This window comes from Mustela putorius, unplaced genomic scaffold (genome assembly GCF_011764305.1).
Source record: "Mustela putorius furo isolate JIRA1106 unplaced genomic scaffold, ASM1176430v1.1 tig00003962_pilon_pilon_pilon, whole genome shotgun sequence".
Taxonomy (NCBI): domain Eukaryota; kingdom Metazoa; phylum Chordata; class Mammalia; order Carnivora; family Mustelidae; genus Mustela; species Mustela putorius.
In genome coordinates this window covers 10,110,194-10,125,376 of record NW_025422106.1, presented here as the reverse complement: position 1 = coordinate 10,125,376, position 15,183 = coordinate 10,110,194, and the positions used below count along the sequence as shown (strand labels likewise).

The window sequence follows — 15,183 nt, the reverse complement described above, 5'->3', positions numbered from 1 at the left end:
AGAGGCAGTCAGAATTTGCTCAGGTTGCAATGGTGGGTTACAGACATAAATTAAAGTTCTAAACCCAAGATGCCTTTGGGGATGGAAGGGAGCAGCAAGATCCAGACAGAGCAGAACAAGTCCTGGGAGCCAAAGCTGAAGAGCTGGTAGGGGGCCAGACAAAAGGGAGTTTGACCTTTACTCAAGGCAATGGGAAGAAGAGGCAGCAGCTGAAACATGGCCAAAGCAGAGCAGGTCACAAGAGGCAAACGCCCGGGTGATCTCCAAGTGGAGACTATCTGGCAGCTACTTACTCACTTGAAATGTGACCAGTGTAACTGAGAAACTGAATTTTAAAATTTTATTTAATATTTCAATTTAAATAGCCACATACAGCTGGTGGCTTGCTACAAGAAAGCACAGTCCTAGAGGTGTTCCCAGCAGACCAGAAATAAACACAAGAGCTGGGTGAATGCTGTGAAAACCAAAGCCTACCTTGTTGGGCAGTCTGGTGCTGCCACTGAGGGTGAGGCCGATGGTAAGCTGGGCCACTCCCCCTCAGCAGCATGGCTGGGGCCCGGGAATCAGAGTACTGGAGCCATGCCTCAGGGAGGTAGCTCTCAGCCCAGCCCTGATGTTCAAACAGTTGTTACCTTCAACCGTAGGGGGCTGTGTGGGCTGTGACTCATGCTGGCACCCTAAAGATTCCAAATTAGCTCACAGTGGGGCTGTGAGGTCCTGCCCCATACTTCCCCCCACCCTTCATTGTGATGGCCCCACAGAGCGGCCAGGTGAGGCACCATGCCTTGCCCAGGCCTATTCCCTGTTCTCAGTAGATCAGCTGTCCAGAAGTCACAGAACACTTCCTGGGCTGCTCTCCAGGAAACTGGAGGCTTAACCCAGTAGTGTCTGGGTGGGAGCACCTGCTCAGTGAAGGTTTTTCCAGGCAAAATGGAGACCCAAAGCCCAATCCCAGGAACTCCAGGTTAAGAAGAGCCAGAAGCGAAAAATCCCTTCTTAGGACATGGTCTCAAATTAAGAGCTGTTTCTCCTCTAGATCAATTACAAATTAAACTAACTCCCAGTTTGGAAAACTTGGTAAAAAAGAGAACTCCATACAAAGGTGACATGCCCAGTCTCCCTTATTCTGCTGACGTAACACCTGACAGGTCCAGTCTCATTAGGTTTCAAATGATAAAGGGGAGATGGGGGGAAATCAGCATTTTCTACAAAGGTCTTCCCACTGCTTCATGGGGGAGGGGGGTAGGAATGCAGCTTTCACATGGTTTTCACATCCATCCTGTCCCTTATTCCTAGCTCTTGGCCACCAGATTGCGTTACCAGTAAATTCTGACAGATTTCTGAGGATAGTGATAAAGCAGGTGCCAGGGAAGTATTCCCAGGTACACAGAGTTCCCGATCATGACCACGGAACACTACCCAAGACTGCCCAAAAGATAGGAACTTGTGCTCTGACAACAATCTTACCCAAAAAAGCTAATGAAGACACACACCTTCAGAAAAGACCATGTAAGGCAAGCAGACCTTCACACCATCACCTCAGGTAGGCAGAGCAACAGGTGAAACAATGATTTCCCAAATGGCACATGGAAGAATATGACCAACTCAGAAATCACATAAAGGCCTAAGGTCATTTCCACCCAACAAATATTTATGGGCACCTACAGGGTACAAAGCACAGCAGAACACAGAAATGAAACAGACAGACTGTACTTTTGAGGCACTTTAAAGTCTGTTATTTTTTTTGCCCCCAAAGAAACAAACAAAACCAATGACCTTCTTCAGTGGGCCTCTTGGTGCCACCCTCTGCCACTGGCCAACTGACAACTTTGGTCCAAGAGTCAGGGAAGTATCCTAGCTGAGGCTGAGGACAAACAGAAATGAGGCTGCCAGTTTCCACAGATTAGAATGGTCCAATGTCCCGGGGTGGAGAGGTTGTCAGTTTGAACACTAGCACTGTGAAAGCCAAGAGGGCTAGCTTGGGTTGTCCCATTCAATACGTAGACTTTCATTCCATACCCTTTCTCCTCACTACCTGATGTCCAATCCAGATCCCCTCTCATTGAAACTATTCCATAAAGAGAAGCCAGACACTCTGCTGGCATGGTGAAAGGACTGTGGGCGCCTCGTTGTCTTTGCTGACTTCCCACCAAGTCTTCAGCCACACCCCAAACCCATCCCTTCAAAAGAACTTGTCCTTGAGCATGAATCAACTTGCTTCTAGTTAGTTGCCCACCCTCCTCCATTTTTTCCTCAGCAAGCTCCACCAAGACAAGGGAGTAAACCAAGAAAGGAGGGGGGACACCCATCCACAAAGCAACATAAAAAAAGGGAAGAATGGATTCCCAGAATGAAGGGGAAGCAGAGTCAGGGACAGGGGTGCCTCCCAGGAACAGCATGAACAGCTGAGAACCTGCTGTGTTTAAGCATAATGAGGTACTCAGCAACGGCAAAGGCTCAGTGAAGACCTGGCAATCAGGTGAGACCTAGACAAGGGAGGTAAAGAAACAGGAAATTACCTAGGAGAGGAAAGGTGGGGGGTGGATACAAGAAAGGAAATAGGGAATACCAAGAACTCTGAGGCCATAAGCAATATTTACATCATAATGTACACTCAACAACAGCTTGACTAGAAGTTGTGCTAGCTACCTCCATACCAAGAAGATGAGGGGAGAAAAAAAGTGTAGGAATGAGCCAAGTCCTTACCTTCCAAAGTAGAAAAACAATCGTGTAATATTAAAAAAAAAAAAAAAATTTTTTAAAGGAAGAAAGGAAAGCAAAGAAAAGCATTCCACCTAGAAATACAGATGTAAATGGCAAGGAGGACAGCCTAGAAGAATTGAGGGCAGCTGCCTTCAGCTCCTTGCTGGTCAAGGAACACTCAGAAGAGCTGTTCTTTCAAAGAGTAACTGTGTATAACTTGTGTATCAAATCTTTCTACCAGCAGTGCTTTGATAGAACAAAAAATACATTCTTGGTCACCCGGGTGGCTTAATCAGTTAAGTAACTGCCTTTGGCTCAGGTCATGATCCCAGCGTCCTGGGACTGAGTCCTGCATCAGGCTCCCTGCTCAGCAGGGAGTCTCCTCCCTCTCCCTCTGCAGCTCCCCCTGCTTCTGCTCCCTCTCTCTAATAAATAAAATGTTTTTTTAAAATTCTTAACTATTAAATACCAAGAGATGCACTCTTACCATAGATTTTTTTTTTTTGAAGATTTTATTTATTTGACAGACAGAGACAGCAAGAGACAGACTACAAGCAGGGGGAGTGGAAGAGGAAGAAGCAAGCTTCCCCTTGAGCAGGGAGTGGGATGCGAGGCCTGATCCCAGTACCCTCCTGGAACATGACTGGAACTGAAGGCAGACGCCTAACGACTGAGCCACCCAGGCGCCCCTCTATTACCACAAACCTTTAGGATTCTTGTTAACCATTATAGCCTGTAGTGTCAACTCTATGTACAAACTTGGATTGCTTTAATTTTCCCGTAGCTGACGTCAATTCTGCTTCAGAGCCCCCGAACTGCCCTGCCAGTATGACAGTAGTAACCACAACAGCAGGGGCTTTAGTGACAGCAAGACCCTCCAGTGCTAAGGTACTGGGGTTCCCCACCCTCCTGAGGTCTAACCAGCATTAGGCAGCAGGACCCCTCAAGACTAGTCGTTGAATAAAGCTTTTAATTCCCACAGTGAGCCAGATCCAGCGGAGGGGGCTGAGGAGGTGAAAAGAGCCCTCAAGAAGCAAAGGCAGAGGGAGGGGTTGGCAGTCACATTTCAGAGAAGACGCTGTGAAGATACAGTGACCCAATAGCATAAACCTGGAGCCTCGCAAGGGTGTTCAGAGAACAGAGCCTAAGCACCCCTTGTAGGTAACAAATTAACTATATTCCTGTGCATCTGGAAGGGTACTAGTGGAGTTAGTCACTTAGTCATGTGCTCTGTAGTTTAGACGAGGAACCCAGGTGGAGAAGAGCTGGGTTAAGTACGCCTGGCAGAGGGAGCTTCAGACAGAATGGTTAGGGAATGCCTCTGCAAAGGTGGCAGCAGAGCTGGAACAGTGAGGGGTAGCTGTGCCAAGATCTGGGAGGACAGGGAAAGGAGAGGCGAGAAAGTTCCAGGCAGGGAGAGCATGTGCCAAAGTACTAGGGCAGGAACACACTTGGCTGACTCAAGAGACAGCAAGAAGCAGGGAGGGGAAGAAGAGGTCGAAGGGCTGCTGCCAGAGAAATCGCTCTCCACCATCAACCAGCTGAAGCTGTGCTGAAGGTCAAGAACCCAGAGGGACAGGTTCACCTAACTTTCTCCAAAGAGGAGAACAGACTTGCTAAGCTCAAAGAGCCAAGAGGCTGTAGTTTCTTTTCGTTTCTTTTTAAAATTTTTTGAGTGATGCAGTTTTGAATTTTTTTTTAAGAGTATTTATTTATTTGAGAGAGAGAGAGAGAGAGCATGAAGGGGGTGAGGGCAGAGGGAGAAGCAGACTCTCCACCAAGCAAGGAGCCCAATGCAGGGCTCAATCCCTCGTCCCCAGGATCATGACCTGAGCCGAAGGCAGACACTTAACTGACTGAGCCACCAGGCATCCCTTGACTTTTATTTTTGAAGTTTTAGTTAAATAATCTCTACAGGGGTGCCTGGGTGGCTCAGTGGGTTAAAGCCTCTGCTTTCAGCTTGGGTTGTGATCTCGGGGTCCTGGAATCGAGCCCCGCATCGGGCTCTCTACTCAGCGGGGAGCCCGTGCCCCCCTCTCTCTCTGCCTGCCTCTGCCTACTTGTGATCTCTGTCTGTCCAATAAATAAATAAAATCTTTATAAGTAAATAAATAAATAATCTCTACACCCAACACGGGGTCTGAACTCACAACCCTGAGATCAAGTTGCATGCTCTTCCAGCTAAGCCAGCTGGGTGCCCCTATAGTTTCTTAATTAATAAACAGAAGCAAATTCTGGAATCTATTTCAGAAATACAGTGCTTCTCTGGCTGGTAGATTAGGTACACACTACATGATCCAATAGGGGCTCACTTTCTACTTGGGAGTTCTCAGCAAATGCATTTGCCAGGAAGCCCTGAGGCCACACCACTCATTGGCCTTGGAGCCAATGCTAGGCCCTCACCCTAGCACCCCCCCAGCCCCACCAGATGAATCTGTTCCAAGAAGGCAGTCCAGCCCTAGGGAGCAGATGGGAATGGAGGCACGCATGCGCATGAGCGCGCGCGCGCGCGCGCACACACACACCCCTTGCTACTTCTTTGAATCAGACTTTGCAAAAACAACCTCGGTCTCCAGCCAACATAAACCACAGGCAACAGAGGGCCTTATACGGCTCGAAGGTTTCTTAATCAGAAAAGATAGATGGGCTGGAGTTGGCAGCTCCAAGTTAGAGGATGGGAAGAACAGAAAAAAGGGGGAGAAGGTAGGATGGTGGTGAGGAGCAGAATTCATCGAACTCCTTCATATCTCTTCAGCTTCTGTAGCCCCCCCCCCCCCAGTGAGAATTCCTAGTAAGGGGCATGGCTCTTACTGCCTCTCGTTTTGTTTTGGTTCTTAAGCCAGAAGATGCCAGTAATCAGGCTGCCAACAGAACCACAGTTTGACAGAGTTTTTAGCGTCTGTGTGGAGGACCGCTCTTCAGTCAGGTGACTTCCCATTTAAGTGGGATAATTTCATTTTCAGACAAACTGGCCACAAGGGCAATAAGAGGCCCTAAAACCAGGGAGTTCCCTGACTCCTCGGCTGCCTCTGCCACAGATCCAGAACAAAAAAGGCAGCCCCAGGGAACTCTAAGGCAGCTACCACCCCACACACTCACCCCACGAGAGTTTTTAGGGTGACTTTATTCTCCTCACCACCCCCCTGCCCCCCCACACTGACTGGGAGACAGCAGCAGCGTCCACAGCAGGACCTGCTTGTATGCTGAAACCACATGTACTTGGCCTTCCTAAAGGATGCCACATGCTAAAAATAGCACACAGCACAAGCTTGGCTGGGTGGGCCTCACCAAAGTCAAAGGACAAAGCAAGAAGGTTATTCTCAGCACAGCCTTTTCTCATCAGAGCTCAAGGCACAAGGGTGCAGGCCTCCTTCCAAGGCAGCTGGGGAAGTCACTCCTGCTCCTTTCTCTGTGGAGGGACAGGAAGGTCTACAGAAGACTGAACTGGCCTTCAGATCCATCGTCCCAGGCCAAGGCTACAGGAGATGGCATAGGGGTGGCATGCTGAGGATTGGGCTTGAACAGATCTGTGCCTCCTCTGGCAGAGACAGACCAGGCTACTCCTAGGTGACAGCCTATTGAGGGCTCAGGGGTCTGGGTCCATGACCTCCATGTGAGGTCCCATAGGCCGCATTATTATGAGCCAAGGAATGACCACTTGAGGTTGTCTTTTCAGCCAGGTGACTGAACTACATCAGAGTCTGCAGAGCCGTTTCCAGGCCCTAAGGCACAGCTAGCTACCTAGCCTACAAGTCTGTCTCAGTCACACTCATTATTTGTGCCACTCAAAGGCACTGGACAGTTGCATAATTTGGAGCTAAAACCTGACTTTGGAAAGACAAGAGCATTAGAGTAGAATCCTGAACTTCAGTTTCCCATAAAATGAAAATATCCTGCAAAATGGGTTACAAATACCTCTACAAGGCTGTTAATGAGGCTGATGACTCAAAACACTGAAGAGCCTTGGGGTTATGGACATTGGGGAGGGTATGTGCTTTGGTGAGTGCTGTGAAGTGTGTAAACCTGGCGATTCACAGACCTGTACCCCTGGGGATAAAAATATGTTTATAAAAAATAAAAATTTAAAAATTAAAAAAAAAAAACAAAACCAAAAAAACACTAAGAGCCTGACTGTTTGTGGGATACATCATTTCAATCTTAGGGACCCAGTTTCATTTTCCAGATGAGGATGGAACGATAACAGGGCAGTAAGAGACCGTCTCTAAGCATGCAGCTAGAGAGAGAACCCTCACTTAAGTCAAAGCAGCCCTGTGTCCCCGGGGTCAGCTTGGTTTCCTGAGGGCCTCAGCTCCCTCACACGCAAAGGAGAAATACTTTACCTTGTAGAATTGAGATAAAATAGAAAGGGAACATAGCTGACTCTTGAACACGGGTTTGAATTGCAGGGGTCTGCTTGCATGCAGATTTTGGGATGTAGTACATTACCATAAATGTTTTCTCTTCCTTATGATTTCCTTAATAACATTTTCTTTTCTTTAGCTTACTTTTTTGGTAAGAATACAGTAGAGAACACACATAACATACAAAATATGTGTTCATTGACTGCTATGTTCCCGTAAAGCTTCCATTGGCTTGTTAGGCTTTTAGTTCAGCTTCTGGGGAGTCAAAGTGATATTTTTTTTACAGCAGGGATGGGATGGGGGCAGTGTGGCTGGTGCTCTTATCCCCACATCATTCAAGGATCACTGTAGTTTGAAAACAAACAAACAAACAAACAAACCCTAAGATGCCAGGTGTACAGTAGATTCTGTATCTTATGCTGGCTGGGTCTGGGACAAGAGAGCTCTCACATTATATGCCAGTCTAGCAGGGTTCAAACTAGGCATGCCCAGGACTGGATGAGAGGGTATCTGGAAATAAAGCTCACTCCCCAGAGCTAGCCCACACCAACACTTCAGGACCCCCACTGTGGCCCAACTTCCCCCAACGCCTTCATAAAAACAGGCCTCCTAATACCCAGATGGACTGGAGAGGCAGAATGAAAAGGTCATTTGTTTGTAAGGTGCCTGCAAATCTGGTCCAGCCTTGGTCCCACAGTGGGATCCTACAGGAAGTCACCAGGTGGGTGAGTGAAGGGCCAAGTAGCAAATCCACAGTGAGCACAGGCTCCAGACAACCAGCAAGGGGCTTTAGGATAATAATTTTCAAACCAAAACAGCTTTCTGAGGGCTTAGCATCTGCCTCTCCTGTTTTGCACTCCCATCCCCAGCCTCCTTACTATGTTCTTCTCTAGAACCATTTCTTAATTTATCACTGCCCTCCAAACTGGCAAACCAAAATCTGTTGAACACACCAAACATAGAGCTGATAAATAATTTGTCACCAAAACTGTGGATTCGTGGACTCTATAGAGGACTAAGCCCAAACATGTGATGCTTTACAAGGTGAGACAATTAAGCTTTTACAGTTGGCCCAAAGCTAAGACCGGCACTGTCCAACTAGAACCTTCCGTGAAGGTGAAAATGTTCTAAGGCCTGCCCTGTCCAATACTGGCCACATGAAGATACTGAACACTTGAAATGAGACTCATGTCACCAAGGAATGGGTTTTTAAATTGTATTTAATGCTTAAAAGTTGTTGTTTTTTTTTTTAAAGATTTTATTTATTTGACAGAGAGTGAACAAAACCAGGGGGACGCACCAGAGGGAAGAGAGGGAGAAGCAGACTCCCTCCTGAGCAAGGAGCCCAACTTGGGGTTGGATCCCAGGACACTGGGACCACAACCCAAGCCAAAGGCAGATGCTTAACAACTAAGCCACGCAGGTGCCGCTAATGCTTAAAAGTTTAAATTGAACAAGACACACATCACTGGTTGCCACCCTACAGGACAAGGCACCTCTAGACCCTCTCCCCTAAGGGTAGGTTTAGGAGATAAGAATAGAGATAGAATAAAAAATAATAATAAATAAGAGGTGCCGCCTGGCTGGCTCAGTCAGAGGAGTACGCAACTCTTGATCTTGGGGTTGGGAGTTCAAGCCCCATGTTGGGTATAGTGCTTACTTACATAGATTAAAAACTTTTAAAAATATAGCACTGTAGCATCTAAAAGCTAAGAGAACTTGAGATGCCCTTAAAACAGTGGACTATGGCTCCCCCCCCCCACCCCCGTGGTCTTTGACTTACACTATCCACAAAGCCATGTTTCCTAGCCCAAACACATCCCTGCCCATACACACCCCTGCAGGTAAATCCACCCTGCAGTATCCCAGAGGCACTCTAAGGAGCAGAATCTGAACACTCTTGACTGATGTTGATCAACCTCCCTTTTACCAGCTGAAGAAACTGAGATCCCACAAGGGTCTATAACCACTGCCAGGTTTCAGTCCTGAAAGCTGCCCCCCCCACCCCTGTCCTCATCCCCCAAATCAGGGCTCTTGCCAGCTAAACCCAGGGTTAAAACAAGCCTCATTCCTAAGTCCTCAGCCTTTGCATTTTGACTTCCACAACTCACCTGGGGCTCTGCTTTGTTCCTGAATGCTATGGGCCTCAGTAACACGGGGCTGAGTGAAGGCAGGCAGCCAGTCTTACCAGATGGGGACAGAGTGTTTACTACCAACTGCTGTAAACTACCAAACTGAGTTGTAGAAATATCCAAATGGCCAGGATTTGAACAGAAAGAAGACCACTTAGCAAGAGGAAAAGAAAGTTAAGGAAAAGGACACCTTGAAAGCTACTTATTACTGAAAGCCAGTCTTCAAAATGCTGCATGATAACATACACTCCTTTACTCCAACAATCTGCTTAGAAAGCAACGAAAGATTAGGAGAAAAGCCCACGGATTTGACTATTCCTTGGTTCTTCTCACAAAAGCCCTCCAGAGGACCTAGTTTAAGCACAAAGCCATACTTGTCAGTATCTCTGCCCCTCAATCTGTATTTATACTAGCCATTGAAACAATCCCAATTGACCTCCAGCATCACCCTCCTCAATTGTACTCAGAGGTGTGAAGATTAAAGGATCAAGGAGGTGTTTGCCTGTAACTCTCCCAGCACAAGACAGTAACAGTCAAGGAAAAGGCATCCTCTAATTTATAGTTTCCACATCCCCACCAGCTACCTCTTCAGCCAGATTCTGTCCCACTCAAGACACTACCATTGATCCTGTTTTCCACAGCCCAAGTATAAAATCAGGTATTGGAGCCAGCAGAGCTGCTCTGTGGAGTGCCACAAACAATGGATATTTCATGTTAAATGATCATAAAGGTGAAACCTGCATGAGGCATTACACCAGAAAGGGCTGTGGAAAAGAAAAAGAACTTGCCTTAGAAAGCCAAGGTTAGGATTTAAATACATCCCACGCAGATTAGCAGCTCAAACCACAGGAGAGGATTTCAGTGGGACAAGAGGCCCAGAGGACCCCTGCCTCCCCAGAGCAGAAGAAAACAGAATGGCAAACAGAAGGTGGCTAACTCATACACAAAACTGACTTCCTTACAACAGCACAGCAGACCAAGCTACAGAGAGTTCCTCTCCTTCGACACTCACAGGGAAGATTAGGAAGGAGTGGCCTGGGGAGAATGGGCAGGAAGGCACCAGCTGGCCAGGCACATGGGGTGCCCACTCCTCAAACCCTGAAACGTGTACTCAACCAAATCATGTTGCTTCAGGCTAGAGCCAGGAGGCTGGGAGCACAGTGTGGGGAAACCAATTTGCTTTCCTTCCAACCAAGTATCCAGGTCAGAGGCTAGCAAGGAGGGGTATCTTTAACAAAATCCAAATCACTCAAGTGATTTAAGAGAAATTAACGTTAATCTCAGAGATTCTTTAGGAGGAGAAAAAAAGCAATGCTTGAACAGCCATCATGAACCAGGCACAATGCCCAGTCTAAAATACAATCTCAATCTGTCTTTAGGATGAGAGGGAACACTGTAAAGGCTAAAACTAGTCTTCACCCACAAACGAGGGCTATGGCCAGGCCTGGGTCCAACACCCACAAATAATTTAGATTACCAGCTATAGCAAAACAAACTGCTTTAAAATATTGATGTTCAGCAACTTTACACCATAGCCACATCCACCTGGCATCTGAGCAGAACCTTTGTGCTCACCCTACAGGGGCCAGGAGTTGCTGTACTTCCTAGAAAACGGCTGGGCGGAGGAAAAGATATTCATACAAAAGGCTCTAGGGACCAAGATACGTGTCACTCAAGGGCTTAGATGGGATCTATTATCTGCAAATTTGGGGTCCTGGCCTAGCAATGTGCATGACAAAGGAGCCAGTTTAATCCAGGTAGGCACCGAAGCTTCAGTGATTTGCATATCTGTAGGATCAAAAGGCCCTCTCTGATCCTAGAGCCATATTTCCTGAGAATATACCCCGGAATTACTTCCCAGAACCCACAAAACTAGTTAAGAGGTGAAAGAGGTTAAAGTTCAACACAAAAGCCCCCCCAAAACATAATTTCACTTGTTCCCAGTGCTCAGAACATTTTTTAAGTTTTATTTACTTTTTAGTAATCTCTACACAATGTGGAACTCGAACTCACAACCCCCAAATCAAGACTCGCATGCTCTACCCACTGAGCCAGCGAGGCGCCCCTCAGAAAATCTTTTTTTTTTTTTTTTAAGATTTTATTCATTTGACAGAGAGATCATAAGTAGGCAGAGAGTCAGGCAGAGACCGAGGAGGAAGCAGGCTCCCCACTGAGCAGAAAGCCCAATGCGGGGCTCGATTCCAGGACCCTGAGACCACAACCCGAGCAGAAGGCATTGGCTTTAACTGAGCTCCAGGCGCCCCCAGAAAATATTAAATAATCAGCAGGTGAACTACTTGAATGCTAGAAACAAAGAAATGTGATAAATGATCAAATCATGCTCTAGCTATCATCTATCCACTCATTTCAAAGGTGCTCTGTGCCTTTAAGAGCAAAAGGGATGGGTGGTGCTAAGAGTCCAAGCTTTGCTTTCTGAATAGTTTAAAAAAAAAAAAACACACAACAAACTAATTTGAGAAGCACTTGGTTACAAGAACACAGTAAGGTTACCAGTTGCTAGAGTTAACAGCTTTTTGTGAATGGTGTTCCTTGATCAGTAATTGCGACAAAGGGGGGAGGGGGGAGGGGGATAGGAAACCAACAGATATGACCGTACCAGGTGTCAAGCAGCCCAGATTCCCCGGCAAGAGATAAATTTAAACACAAAGTAGCCTACACTTCAGTAGGGAAAAGATAGTTGGCTTAACCTAATTGCTCTGCCCATACCCACTACCCGGCTGGAGCGGCCTTCACTAACACCTGGGGTGAAGAGCACCGGGTTTCTGTTAGCCGCGGCGGAGCGCGAGGCACCAGCCACCCTCGGCATCCCTGCAGGAGAGGTCTCGAAAGGCCCAGGGGTTCCAGCAGTCCCGGGTCTGTTCGACACCGCCCACCATCAACAGCGCCTTTCCTTCTCTAAGCCTCCCTCGGGGGTGGGGGGGGGGGATAGGGAGGGACTGTACCCTAGGGCGCAGCGGAACTGGTGAGAGCCTGCCCCGAGGCGTTCAGACCACAGTCTTCCCAAGCCCATTTTGACCCATAACCCCGACACTAGAGTGGTCCCTCCACACCGCGGGCCGGGGCGGGGGTGGGGGGTGGTGGTTGTGCAGGCTGAGTGTGACACGTGACCCACGCGCCCCGGGACATGAAGTCAGCGGGCACTACGGCCAGGACAGTCTCCCGACACCCTTGAAGGGGCTGCATATGCTAATCCTCTCGAGAGACACCAAGCCCTTGACCTCAGGACCCTAACTCGGTTCCAAAGGTCCCTGCCCCCAAAACCGTTCCAATCACCACGGTGCCCTAGCCCATCCTCCGCGTTCCGCAAATCAACCCTCTTCCCAGGTTCGCCGCACTGAACTCCCAGGGGCTAGGCTACCTGCACGGGTTTGCCAGCACCGTGCCTAGGCGGGGAGCAACCCAACGCGAGCTTAAGGGGCCCAGAAGTTGGATAATGTTCCTGAAGTGACCATTTCAACTCCAGCCCTTCAGGAGGAAGAAAGGGGTGCCCGCGGGCCTCGGGGCACCTCCTCGCCCTTATGAGCGCCTGGCCCTGCCCACAGCCCGCCCCGCCGCCGCCTCTCCCAGTTCCCACTTGGGTACACACGACCTTTGAAAAGTAAACGCGTGTGGGGTTGGGCGACCTTGGGTGGGACGCGCTCGGGTCTGTCTCACGGGAGGGAGTGCACGCTCGGGGAAAGTTAAGCCGCAGAGGGGTGCCCCGGGCGCCGCGTCCTCGCCTCCCTACCCCCAGAGGGCTGTGACGCGCGTGGGGGGCACCATGCGGCCGCAGACCATGGCTCCAGCCGCGCACACGCGACCTGTCAGCAGGAGCCCGCGGCAGACAACCCCGGCGGGGGAGGAAGAGGGGGCGCGCAGGCGACGACAGAGAAAGGGCCTGCTTGACAGCAAGCGATGGGCCGGATCCCCTCCTCACGCTCTCGGCTTCCGCAGCCTCCCGCCTCCCGGACACCTGGAGCGCGCGTCGCACACCGCACCTGCACCTTAGACTCCCCGCGCCCGACGGCGTCGCCCTCGGGGGCCTGGCAGGTGGTCATCGCGCCCGCCGCCCTGGCGGCCCCAACTCACCAGGTCCTCGGCGACAGTCGGGATGCAGAGTCCTCGCCCGCCGCCGCCCCCCCCCACCCCCGGGCCCAGCAGCCCAGCCCCGCTGCGCTGCGGCCGCTCCCCCACGTGCTTGCCCAGGCCGGAGGAACACAGAGACATTAAATACTGAGGACGCGCAGCTACGTGCCCGCTGCGCGACGCAAGGCCCCGCCCCCCGCCCTGGTGCCCCGCGCCGCCCCTCTCACCTGCGCGTGCGCGCCGCCTGCCTCTCCCGCCCGCGCTTCTCCCAGCTGCGCCAGAGAGGGCGCGGTCTGGAGCGCCTCGCCAACATCCCGCAGCCGCCGCCCGCAGCCTGGCCTCGCTCGGGCTCTCGCGAGAGGAAGTGTAATCTCGGCGGGGTTGGAGAGAGCGGCCTGGCTGGATCCTGGGGAGATGTCTCGGAACCCCAAAGGTCTACCCGGCGAGCGCAGCGTGGGGTCTCCTGCCTCAGCTCTGGGCGGGTTCCCGGCGTCAGTTAGACCATCTGCCTGCCGCGTCGCGGACAGCCCCCTGGAAAAGGCGGAGTGGCCTGGCCGGGGAGGGGCAGGACCCCGTTGCTTCCCCGGAACTGTCAGTACTTCGTAATGCATAATCAGGTGGCCATTAATAATTGTTCAATAATGACTGCAGAATAGGGAGTACCTCGCACTACTCAAATGCAACTTTTTTTGCCCATTTTCACATTCGGTGAGGTTGAACTGAAACAAACACTTTCCTCTAAATGGGTTTGGGTTTTGGAAAAATTCCTGTGAAGAGGTGGTCACTAACTCTGCCAGGAAACTTGGGAAAATAAGTTGCCCCCAGACAAGTGAACAGGATGGGTCTTGGCTGGGCCTGTTCTCAGTCTTAAAATATAGGGACGTGAAGTAAACATTTGGGCAAAATAAAAGAGATCATGCTAACCACTAACCATTACTTGGGAAAACGCTTCATTCATCCTCATTAGTGACCAAAATGCAAATTTAAATGACAATGAGATACCATTTACTAGTGAGTTTTAAGTATAAACTTATATATATATGAATCCCAGTTGCATGCTGCGATTAGTGTTATGAAGGAAACAAAGAGGAAGCTGAAATAGGAAAGAAAAAGAAAAAACCAGTTCTATGGTTCCAAAAGGCATAGGGTAAAACTTAAACTGAAACCTTGTGGATGAGAAGGAACCAGCCTTGCAAATAGTATTTGGGAAGAAGGATTAGGAAGTATTCCCAGCAGAGGCAACAACACAGGCAAAAGGAAGAAACAGCTTCTAGTGAACTAGAAGGTCAGTGTGGATGGAATATATAGTGGGGGTTGAGCGCAATGCTGGAAAAAGAAGGTTGCAAACAGGAAAAAGAAGGTTGAAAACTGGGAAGAGGATAAGAGAACTAGATCACCTTATAAACTATAGTAAAGCTTGAATTTTATTCTACTCTGCTTAGAGCCAAAGCCGAGCATGCTTCTACCTCAGGACCTTTGCACTTGCTATTTCCTCTGACTGGAATATTCTGCAGAACTCTGCAGACTACACTCACCTCTTTCAAGTCCTTTGCTCAGTGGTCATCTACTCAGTCTCTGAAACTTTCCCTGTTCTCCCTATTTAAGATTGTAATTACACACATGCGGGTGCATGCCCCCACCCACACAATTCTCTATCCCTCACCCCTTCTTTATTTTTCTTCACAGCACTTACCACTATCTACATTCTATATACTTCATTTATTCACAAGAGCTGATATCATTGGGGGCATGACATATGGAGGGCACTCAGTAAAAAAAGCGTTTAGTGAATAAACGGGAATCCATTAAAAAAGGTTAAGTAGAAAATAACACTAAGAGTGCATAGGTGGCTCAGTAAGTTAAGCATCTGACTCTTGATCTCAGCTCAGGTCTTGTTCTCT

General features: G+C 49.1%; 1 protein-coding gene and 1 long non-coding RNA gene across 4 annotated transcripts in view; one reads left to right on the top strand and one right to left on the bottom strand.

Moving 5' to 3' along the window:
* The window catches only part of AKAP1 (A-kinase anchoring protein 1), a 33,679-nt gene extending 20,228 nt beyond the window's left edge, over positions 1-13,451 (bottom strand). Inside the window, exon 1 of one of the 2 annotated variants that reach the window (XM_004747343.3) lies at positions 13,286-13,451. The gene's annotated coding sequence lies outside the window, so the exon portion shown is untranslated. Of the gene's footprint in view, positions 1-474; positions 666-13,285 lie in introns of those variants that run through there. The other variant, XM_004747345.3, reaches the window with a different exon arrangement.
* Positions 13,452-13,548: 97 nt separating this feature from the next.
* Positions 13,549-15,183, top strand: part of LOC101677067 — a 54,393-nt gene continuing 52,758 nt past the window's right edge. For both annotated transcript variants that reach the window (XR_199089.3, XR_006603799.1), the window contains exon 1: positions 13,549-13,899. This is a non-coding gene — a long non-coding RNA (uncharacterized LOC101677067). The remainder of the gene's footprint in view (positions 13,900-15,183) is intronic.